The sequence below is a fragment of the Anticarsia gemmatalis genome, chromosome 13, assembly GCF_050436995.1.
Source record: "Anticarsia gemmatalis isolate Benzon Research Colony breed Stoneville strain chromosome 13, ilAntGemm2 primary, whole genome shotgun sequence".
Taxonomy (NCBI): domain Eukaryota; kingdom Metazoa; phylum Arthropoda; class Insecta; order Lepidoptera; family Erebidae; genus Anticarsia; species Anticarsia gemmatalis.
Window position 1 is genome coordinate 9650223 of NC_134757.1, and position 12432 is coordinate 9662654.

At 32.8% G+C, this 12432-nt stretch overlaps 1 protein-coding gene across 2 annotated transcripts in view; it reads left to right on the forward strand.

Moving 5' to 3' along the window:
- The first annotated feature begins 2208 nt into the window (after nucleotides 1–2208).
- The window catches only part of LOC142977572 (uncharacterized), a 155823-nt gene continuing 145599 nt past the window's right edge, over nucleotides 2209–12432 (forward strand). Inside the window, exon 1 of one of the 2 annotated variants that reach the window (XM_076121539.1) lies at nucleotides 2209–2340. The gene's annotated coding sequence lies outside the window, so the exon portion shown is untranslated. Of the gene's footprint in view, nucleotides 2410–12432 lie in introns of both variants that reach the window. The other variant, XM_076121540.1, reaches the window with a different exon arrangement.

A 12432-nucleotide genomic window follows, 5' to 3' on the forward strand; every position in this document is an offset into this window, starting at 1 on the left:
AATTTTGTCGTAATTTTTTGTCTCTTTGCGATAAACTCGAAATATACGCAATAGTTTGTGATGCGGTTTTCACCTATAGATAGAGCGATTCCCAAGGTTTCAGTGTAGGTATAGGTTATAAGGGTTTTGTTTAAAAGTAAGCTAGTGTTTTATATCGACGCGTAATGCAAACTTTTGCTATATAGTGATTTTTCTCCGTTTTCCCGTAATAACATACATATACACGTGTTTCCTATATGGCTATAACTCTGTAAATACCGAAAGGTGTATTACCTCTGTCTACACAATAAAAAATAGAAGTTTCAAAACAGTGTGTAGCAGGTCCAAACTGCTCTATTTTTTCAGTCCTTTATTGTTTTATTTTCTCATTAATTACAATAAAGTATAATATGCCCCATCTGCGAAAAATACAACAAAAATACACATTGGAAAACGCGACTGTAGATAGGACAAGTATTTCCCCCAAAACCAGAATTAAGTTTTTGAATTCCCTTATTTAAGTTCGAAATTATTCAATCTCTTGTAACGAACTTGGCTTAACTTGTTCAATTTTGAAGGATTTACAAATCCACCAATGACAAAACGAACCTTAGTAGAGTTCCTTAACCTTGCCAACCTAGTTTTACTAAAAGCATTCAAATAATTAATTTGTTGTAGAAATTATTTGCAATATCATTTTCATTTCGAATACAAACCTTGAACTTTAAAAGCCTTATTCAACAACAATCTTTTATCAGTTTAAGCTGAAAGGTTTCAGTTGCTAGGTAGTCGTCAATACATTGTATTTAAACTTACTAAGAGCTGATAAAGCGATATAAACAAAAGCCCGTGTAGAGAACGCTTCTGTTTCGCGGGAATTAACTGAAAATACGAGGATTTGTTGTAAGAACCACTAATACTGGAACTCGATCGAAAGTCAGTTCGAGAACTGATAAGAATTTGTTACTCTAAAACACCCCTCTGTCTGGTCAAAATCGTTGATTTAGACTGTTTTCACTCCTGTATTAACAATTAGTAGTATTAATCCCGTTTCTTGTGTTTTATTACACATTTCAGTCCTATCACTACAAATAATCCAGCAATGATTTTTTCGTTAAATCAATTTACTTATGTTATAAATTATACACTTATCCATGCGTCATATTATTTTAATAAAGGTAGATATTGGGAAATTTCAATTAGAAAATTTACAAACACCCACATCATTTAAGTTACCAAAACATACTTTTCTAAGCATGCCATAATAAGCATCGTCGTAAAGTGATCCGGTCTATAAATACCCTGGGACTGAGGTAGCCACCGATAAGGCTTAGTCAGTATAAATCCGCCACAAATCCGTGTCTCTCCGGGAAAGTGAGCATCTATTGAATATTTATCGTACTCAATGAAAAAAAACAACCACGTCTTCTGCAAAAGTTATAAATAAACGTATTTTTAGATCACGTGCTTATATTAAGTAAGTATAGACTTATTTAACAATGTTAATTTACTGTGATAAACTTAAAATACAAATGTCTCTAGTTTTCCTGTTCGTAAAAAAATTATCATTTTTCTTTGGGCTAACTTACAATAACAAGTTAAATAATTATTGTGCTCTTATTCTTTTTATCGGCATAAAACACGTGTAAAAGCAAATTGCTATACATTATTAATGATACGCAATTTCCTTGTTTCGTATATCCACTTAAAATGGTACATGCTTAATTATATGGAAATATTCTAAGAGAAATTGTCCATGTTGTTGCTATGAAAATTCGGTCAATCAATTATTTTACTTCATCATATTATTATCATAAATCATGACCATCACGCTTGCTGCAGCAAGCGTGATGGTCATGCATGCAAGCATGCTTAGGTACTAAGAATATATAACTCGTGCTAGAGTATTCTTTCTCACCCTCTGTTACTGTATGTTATTTTCTCCCCTTAACTTATTTCACTACCTGCGTCAATGACCAATCTTTGCACGTGTCTTATTAATATACACGTTACAAAAAACGCATATTATTCATTGAAAATCTCTAGCCAAATAAAATAACACAATCTTATTTTCATAATTAATTTGATTACCAAATATCAAATCATTATTTTTAGAAGCGTTTCGCTGTTGTATGAATAATTGATATTAATTCAGAGGCGAGAATATCGTGAGTTCGGTACCGTTAGTAGCGGGTAAAGGTCGCCAGAGCAACGTATCGTCAGTGTAACCGCGACAGCCGGTAGGGCGACCCGCCCAACACAGCCGCCCAAAAACGTTCCCGTACTAAAACGGCCGTTACATACATTCCTTATTCAAAAATCACACGTGGAAACAGTGACGTCATAGTTACAAAAAAATCAGTGAATATTTTTTTCTTTATTTTTATTTTACGGCGTCTTAAGACACCAGATTACGCCTACATTAAAAAGGTTTTGGTACAAATAAATTTGTTTGGATGAATGCCGACAAAATGATTAAATATTCAACGTAGAGTGAATGTTACTTAATTATTATTAGTATCGTTTGTTTGAGTATTTTTTCAAATATTATTATTATTGGATGCGTAATTGAAACAAAATTATATTTTTAAAACGTTATCTTTGAAATATCCGTCTTTGAGGTAGGGATACTTCTGCTGTTCATACATTTTTAAACCTAATCATAGTTTAGAAAAATCCACCTGTTGAACTATGAACTTTGGCCTTGCTTAGAACCTATTTAATTGGCACACCAATTAGAATTCAACTGAGCCTTTAATTATGAAGGATATTATATCAGCCAAATTAATGCTATTAAGAAAACCTCTACACAATTCTCTAATAGATGTGAAGTCTGACAACCCACAACATTTGATAAAACATTGAAAACTATTTCTAACATCCTACTTAAAAGAAAACCTGTGCCTACGCAACAAGGAGACATCTCGCTTACTTAAAACCAAATTAGATAACGCTCGCAACTCTTATATCTAAGTATCCAAGATATTGACGCTTTATCACTAACCATCGGTTAGCGTATCAGGCAGAATATTTTGACTGGCTGTTGTTTTAATACATTTGCTGTCACTTTCTTTATCGGATAGCTTGTACGAAACTTGTCCGTAAACTGTGAAACTGGTCACAAGAATCTGTTTCACTTATGTTTGGTAGGTAAAATAACAACATAAAATGAAAATTCTGCCAAAATTTTACATGTTAAAGTTAACCACAAATTTTCAACTGTTCATTAAAAAAAATATAGCACAAATACAAAAATAATATACACTTATATTTTTCGCGATGTTAATATAAAAATTATGGTAAAAAATTGGAAAAAATCACGCAAAGGCGTAATACGCAGTAACGTTTGAATGAGCAAACATAAAGGCCTATCACATCGGGTTCCGGGAATACGCTACAGGTGGTTAGGACTTCCAGACAGACATTTTGTACACACCCTTATTCAACTGACGTTATATTCTTTAGCCGTTTAAAATACGTTTAGCTGCGTATTTATGTAATTTTGTGTTAAAGCCAGAAACAGGTACATAAAAGCATTAATAATATCTGGAACTGTGTTAATTTTACTCAGACATGCTAGTCATAAAGGAACAGGTACCTACGTAAAAAGCAGTAATATTTGAGAGTTGCTAGTGATTTTTATTAAATACTACGCCATCATTGGAATTATACACATTGATAGGCGATAAGGTAAGCAACCTTTCGTACAATTCATTAGTTGATGGATAACCGCTTGTGGTAATCACGGTGCGTTAGTGGGCTAGGTAGTGAAATTTCAGTCTTTCAGTCAGGGTAAGTCCGCAATGACAGGCAGCGTGCTTAGAGACTAAAATAGTGACAAGGAAAAAGAAAAAACTCTCTCTATCTAAATTCTTAGCAATCAGACTAACAGCACATTTGGTTTCTTTGCTAACAAGTAAAACACTAAACTCTGCCCTTTGGCGAATTAAACAACATCGGCACTAAGTAGACCACTAAGCAAACGATAGTCTGAACTATAAGTCTAGGTATACCGCGCGAGTATTTTCACCAGCAAATTCATTGTTTACAATGGCTGTTTTGTTTATTATCACATCGGGCAGTACTTATAATTTAGGATGACTATCGTGTCATAAAATCTGTTTACGTATCACGATACGGCATGTTAAGCGACATATTTAGGTGTCACAAAATTAAAGATAGGATCACAAAACGTCATAATACAAATCATGGATTTTATACAAATTGGTACACTATATGTGTACCAATTTTGTTTATAAATAGATTACTAAATAATATTTTTACCCCCAGGAAATGTATTCACGAAGACAAAGTCAATAAAACCGTCAGTTCTCGCAAATGATTTCTAATTAACACTATATTACAATCAGAATTATCGTTAGTCATAATCTGCTTACTTTGCTTCGTAATATGGATTTTTCTTCCTACATTATTCATATCTATTAGCTGATAGGCTCTTGTGTAATAAAGATTAGTGAGATGGGATGGAAACTATCCTTTAATAATCCCAAGACGTGTATTTTGGGTGAAACACATATTAACAACAAGTAAGTAGCAAGACTCGGCCTTAAATCGTCATTTTGAATTCAAACTGTTTTTGAGTGCCTGTTTTTCCATGCTAATTTCATTATTTATTTTATAGACTTCTAAATCGTAAACCTTGCTACGGTAAAACATCCCTTATAAGATACAACTATACGGTTATCTAATGCTCTGTATTTATTAAACGATATTTTATATTAGATGCTTCCATCCCCAATAGCAAACAAACACTAACTAAATTTAGCATTAATTGAATAAAAAATAGCTTAACATAATTTAAAGATTAGGTAATTAACCTTTGGTATCGATTACATATTTATTTTTGTTGTATTTGTGTAAACGGAGACGGTCAACAAAGGATAATTACCCGCTCTCGAACATGACTTACAAATCATACTAATTTGAGAAGTATAATATTTACTATTTATTAGTGTCTAATCAGTTGTTCTAATAGTTCTAAAAATACTGGTTATACATTCCACGCACATATTTCTATGACACCATATCATAAGGAAAGTAAGAAATAAATAGATAAAAAATAACTGGGGCACATGTTCACCATGTCACATAAAAGTGAGGTATCCATCATACTTACTATTGATGTTGTTGTCTCTTTCTGACCACCGTTGTAAAGACATGCTGTCCTCTCCTCTTCGTGTTCGTCAAAGATGGTATATTTTGAAGTATCCAACACAATATCTATGATATTCCGCTTATAAATTTGCTTCTTTTAGCATTAGATCAACTTGTAACTTGTTTTTCTCTAAAAATTATTATTAGAGTTTTCTCTTTAGATTATTATTAGAGCTCAAAAATGTCCCAAAAATAAAAATATAGTCCAATTTTAACTTTTAAATATACCGTTCCCCTTAATAACTGCGTCAGAAATATAATATGCTTACCTAAATTTATCGTAATCCAAAGGAATCGGGAGCGTTGTCCTTTTCCAGGCCTTATCTTGAGTTGATTTAGGTCGCCATCCTATTATATTCATCCATTGATAATATATTTTTGACGTCAACTCGTATTAAATTTGTTACATAGGTACGTAGATACTACATCATACATATTGTAATAGACAGTCTACATACACTATAGATATGAATATACCATGGGGGCTGTCACGTATCTCAGTTGAAAACCATTTGAAAGCTGTCGATTGTTTTCTCGCTTAGATTATAGTGATTAATACGTTACGTGTAACAAAGCAGCAATGTACTGAATAGTGACCATAGATTTGACGTATACTAGCTGTCAACTGAGATACGTGATAAGCCCACTAGTCATATAAGACGGTCAAAAGACATCGAAACATTCTCTAAACTCTTTCTGTAAGCGAAAATATACTAAGATGATGAAAGAAAATTCTCCCACTTCATAAAAAAAAATACTGAAATATTTCTTTTCAAACTTTAGGTTCAATTTCGTGAATCAGAAATAAATGTCGATAACAGTAACCTAACTGCTAGATAAAGTGACAACAAATGTACGAAAACAACTTTTAAAACATCTGGAAAGCTCTCTACAGTCTCTGATAGTTATCTAGAAGTCGAGAAACGGGGCCTTAATCTTATTTTTTTATAAAACAAATATATTAGACCACTTTGTAATCATTTTTTTAGGACAAAAATATTAATTTCATAAAAAATCACAAAAAATAAACCTAGAATTATTGTTGACAAAAGCGAGACCCAAGGTTTAGCAGTATACTTAATTTACTAGTTAATTAGAAGGTAATTACACAGACATGCTTATTAAGTAAGCCCAAGGTTGGCGTGGAAAGCCTACAAATTAGATACAAGCACCAAAGACACTGTGCTAGGTAATTTTGTTTTTGAATACAATTTCCTGTTTCAAAAAATAAATACTAATGTAAAGTACTGAACCAAGAACGATATTTTTTCAATAATTTAATTATTTCCTTAATTTTCATTTTACTGGAAGAGGAAATGTCCTGAAATGGTCGTATTATGAAACAGAGGATTTTATACGAACACAAATACGCCACCTAAAGCAAGGTGTAAATGGGTCTATGGTAGAGAAGCAGAATACGAGCCGAGCTCAAATTTCTTAAAAAAGCACAATAAGCTTTAGGATAGCCTACAACTACACGATTTCGCGAACAGGCTCTTCTTAAGCTCGGCTAAACTAGAAACAAGTAGACCCACCATAAATTGTTATTTCATTCACCTATTCTGTCTTACAAAAGTACTCATACTATCATGAAATTAATGCTTATAATATTTGATAATTTGTGCCGGATAATAGACTGTGTACCGGAAAAGAGCGTAAACATTTTGGCCCCGGGCAGAAGCTAATAATTATGATGTTTTGATTTAAATTCTCAGTATATCGATAACCACGTGGCACAGTGTTATCAGTAAAACAGTCTATAATAATAATCTGTACAGACAGGTATATGTATAATAATGTACTTAAACTATTTTAGGATCATTTACCAATCGGTAAATGGACTAAACTTAGATATTTTAGAAATACTGACTGGCGGATACTTTATATAAAAATCGAATCTTTTATTTAGGTATAGTTCATTTGTATTGTGCTTATAATGTCTACTGATTAGGTGCCTTTACACACACGCTCTATCGCGGGTTCTTAGGAGCCTACAGTATTTCGCACAAGAAAGACGGCGCACTCTTCGCTCGCGATTTTCTTCGCGGCATTGACAGATGAGCGCGGCGCGCGCTTTTTCCTTTCTCCTTGCACAACCTTTACACGCACGCTCTTTCACGCGCAATTATTGTTTCACGCGCGATAGAGCGTGTGTGTAAAGGCGCCTAATCAGTAGACATTAAAAGCACCATACAAATGAACTATACCTAAGAAAAAGATTTTTAAATATATAAATGAAAACGTTTAATATATTAACAAAAAATAAAAGCGAAAGTACAATTATACAAGGCTATAAATATTCTTCTCCATTTGATACATTTTTCTTACGAAATTCAGGTTGTTCTCTCGAGTTTCGGACACGTGGATGTATCTGTTATCTTTATCTTTTGCTGATAACATTTTCCTGTTCCGTGTGGTAATGTAAAAATCATGTTCACCTGTTTATACCAATTTGAACTCATAAAAGAATATGAAACTTACGAAAATAAAGGGAAACTCTCTTTTGTTTTACTGCTTGTTATACAAATTATTTTAACCTTTGAATACGAAATGTTCGAATATTAATTTGAAACTTTCTTATTTTCATAACAATCTGCTAGCTTTTGACCAGAAACCTTCATTTGAAAGCACATAATCTAATTCGCTGGATAAGAATCTTTTATTCTGTCAATTTTTATCTTATTTATTTCTGCAGTCTAACTAAGGCATATTTTCACTATTGACAAAGTGGGATTAATAAGGATTATGAACAGTAAATAGCTACACATTTTTCTATCATATTTTATACAATTCCTAATAATTTCACCACGTTTCTTGTGGGTACTAAAGATTCTTAGTTATACTAAAATGTTTACAGGTATAAAACAAACTAATTAGGCTTACTAAAGCATAATATTGTACCACGTGTAGACATCAGATTACTAAAGGAATTAACCTCCTGAATACGTAGATCATTTACTTAATAACTTCATACTGTATTTCAGCAAATTACGATATTCTTCATAAGATCGTGTTTCCTGTTTCCTTGTCTCATATTATGAGTACCGTAGTCAGGCAGAAATGTATGAAATACATTCACATCTCGCCTTTGCATTGTTAATACTTGATTTTTATAAATTGTTCCCTACATGGAATATAAGAGAACAAACTTTTAGCCAAATATCAGGTTGATGTAACAAACTTCATGCTTTCAAATTCAAATCAGCCTTTATGTTTTAATGTTACCGAGTATTCAAAATTCTGTATAGTATAGTCTAGTTCTAATTAGGAAAAGCTGTTGCTACTATTGAGTTCATGACATTAGGAGAAAACTTAAGTAGGTATTAGCATTTTACCCGAGTCGGCTGACACAGTCGCATTTACCACGCGGGCTATAAAAGCAGTCAATTCTCTTATTTTTGTAAGTTTGAAATTCTTACTTCAAGTACAGTTTTTATATTTTTATCTACTTTAATTTTGTTCATATCGACACTAAATAGTTTTCAACAGCAATATAAATGTTATTTTAAAATCTATATTATTTTTGAAAGCAATTTATATTTGAAATATAAATCAGCTCCATTCATACGAATAATTGAGAAAATGTTTTTCTTTTCGAATTGAATCAAAATAAGCGTTGTTTATGAAAACTTAATTGCATTTTGTGAAGACGCTTTTAGTACAGCTGAAACGTGTTTACAAAATGCAATGAACATTTTAACAAATACAAATTTTAATGTATTCTCTGAACACGCGTTAAAAGTTTCATCCCGTATGTTGCATGTTAGGTGTCAATTGTTTTATGGTCGCATATCGAAAAATCGATTAAAATGTTTCACCTGTCTTCATCCCACGTTTCATAAAAATCAATTAAAAACTTAAATCGTAATAGCGTAACAACATACAGAATTTCACATTTAGAATATTAGTATGTATCACCAAAACAACTTTGAATCTATTCCAAACAAGAACTAATTGAATTAAATAAAACAATCGTTACATTTCTATAAGTAACGTTCTCTCGAAAAGTTGCCATCTTGACAGCTCGATTACGAACTTTTGGAACAATGGTTTCAAGCCCTCCTCCAAATGTCAAACTTTTCGTATTATCTGACATTTAGACATCCATACTAAATTAGACAATTTGATATGCGCTAGAGACCGTTTCTCTTGCAAAAATCGATACTACTACACGAAACAAAAAGCAATCGTTCTGCCGGTTAAGCAACCGATGGCGCGGTCATTCCATAGATGGGTGATGGGTGATGGGTGATGGGTGATGGGTGATGGGTGATGGGTGATGGGTGATGGGTGATGGGTGATGGGTGATGGGTGATAGGTGATGGGTGATAGTGGTATTTGAGCTGGGCGTCTCCGTACTTCGGAGGGCACGTAAAAAGTCGGTCCCGGCTGTTGTCTACAAAGATAACAGTCGTTAAGTCATGTCATAGGCCTCTCAGGCGGCTTGAAAAACTTTAACACTAGGTTGACCACTAACCATACGACAAACAAAACAAACAGCCTTTTCAAGCCGAATTGATCACAATCACAAGAACAAAGACATAATGTAATAATATATCTTCGCATAAATCTTTAGGGATTGTGCGTGGCAGACACGTAACATGATCATCATCATTAACAACTTTACCCTTCTAACGGCACGGCACAGCCTTTCGTTTACGCCAGTCATCGTTTTGTGACATATTTCCATCTCGGACAAAAAACAGCTGTTATCATACTCGCACTAATAATACAATACTCAAAATACAACTTTTATCAGAATCAACGAATTTGTTTAATACCTATTATAGGTACAAAATACTAAATATTTTTTGTGTTTTAAAAGTGAAATAGAAGACATCATTTCGTTACTAATAAATAAAAAAACGGTATGGTTATAGTGTTAAGTCTAGTTGAAGTTGTGTCGATGTATTTTGAGTTACAACACTATTGTATTATTAGTGCGTATGGAAGATCGATTTTAGAAACCTGTATTTTGTTTGTCAAATGGGTTCTTAAAACCTACTTCCATATCATCTCTTATATCTTAGTTCTCGACGTATCACAGTCTAAGCAAATACTACTACACTGTATTATGGAGCCTATGCCTTAATTCTTTACGACGTCCACAATTTATATCCAAAAGATTTATATACTGGACATGCTTCATACACCAATAAACAGCTTCACAATCGACGTCAGTACTACCATATATTTCACGTAAAGCCTTCAAAATTCATATAAAAGAGACGTGAAAGAAATAAACAAACAGATCAACGATATCTCTCTGATTCGTTGTCACATATTTTCCACACGTCTGCCTCGCGGTGTGGGGACGCGTCCTAAATCACTTCAATACTCAATATTGATTCATTTGCCCGATATACATTCGATTTGCGGCTGTCATATAAAGTTGTGGTGTATAAAAAGATCTGCTATATTCGAGAGTAACACCAAAAATCTAATTCTTAAGTAAAATATTTATTACCTATGTGTATAATGATGTAATGCGTATTAATAGTCTTATTCTTGTCTATCAACAAACAACAACTAAACTGGATGCTTACAACAAAATTTCCATTTATAGTGGTTTGTGAAAAGAAAATCAAAACTTTTTTGACGTCTTTCTTATCTTGTATGTACTATGGAAACCAAAATACTTACCTACTTACTAATATTTACACCATGAACGCGGAAACGAATTCTTTAAAACAGAGAAGTCATCCATATGTAAATATACAGAAAGAAATACGTCTATTCAAGACGGTTCAGACCGCGAGTGCCAGTTATAAACGTCAATTTCCCAAGTCTTTTACAAAGTAATTCGATCTTCCACCAGCAGCCGTTGACGTATATTGGCACACGGTGACGCACACTGGTCTCCTTCTACTGGCGGTACAAAACAATCACAAATAAGCTTATCTCATTCCCACACTAGACTTAGCACACAAACCGAACGCCTACTTAGGAATCAAAAATATCACTAGGTTATAATAACTTGGTCTTATCATAACTCTTTCTTGAGTAGTTTAGTTTGCTTGTTGTATGGTTAGAATAATGCTCGATATACAATAAATATAGTTAACAGGGTAAATAGAAATTACTGGTTTTTGAAATGTAGTATAAACAAAAGGGCAAAGACTAAACTTTGCAATTTATTCTTAGAAAGACTATTTAATTTTAGTGGCCTACGTAGCGCTACATGCGTAGCATTGACGTAGCTGCTTTTGCAAGCGTTTTGGTCGCTCAACGTGCACGGTTTCGGGTCATCAACATATTTTATTCATAGTTTTGTAATTCTTTCGCGTTTTTTATTATTTTCGAAGGGACTACTCAAGCTGTGATGAACAAACATGAGATCCCTGACGAAAGTAAAATGAATGAGTTGCTTCATATAATTTTATATCAAGATCTATAGAAACAGGTAAAGCAAGCGACAATCACTAGAGGAAAAAATAAGCATTTAATTTTCTAGAAATAAAAAAGAAGTTGAGGTCTTAAAGCCACTGGTCCCCTTAGAAGTAGCTTCAGGAGATTGCTTTTCATGCACATAAGAGAGCATTTGAACTAAGACAAACATTTGGTCTATTTAGGTTCATTTATGTCCAGATAGCGACTGCCATAGTCCGTTTTATTCAAAACTTGTTAATTATAACGACAAACATGATAATTGCCCTCAAGACAAATAACTTCTTTACATTTTGCTATCATGTCTTCATAAAATATTTTAAACGAAGATATTCGCTAGTAGCGGTTACGAGTTTCTATTCTCAGTGTATTATTCTAATTTGTATTTATTAAAACCTACGTTATCTTAAATATACCTCTTTATATAAGTCAATGCAATATAAACTTATATAAATAGTTTCGTTTGAAACTTAAAATAAATATGAAAGTAAGTGTGTAAGTTATTATTTTACTTCAAACATGTTTTCACATTCGTAATGTATGTAAGTTTCAAACACACATTTAAAGAAAATATGAGATAAAAGTTCGTTACCTAGAATAGATACTCCATATTTAGATAGTATTGGAAACACAAAATGGCTTCATACACATTTCTTCAAAATGTTACTGTTTGGTAAATATTTAGATTAATTAATTAGTTAATGACGCAAAACATTGTCGACACGTGAAAATTAGCAGACTTCACAAATCGTATAAATCTTTGTAGTACGTAAGCTTGTTTTTTCTTTTCACTATGCATTTCTCATTCATGATTTTCCTACCTGATAATGAATTACAATATAGACTATCATATATGGACCACCAAATAACCCTTTTTTGTCGTAGGGACTC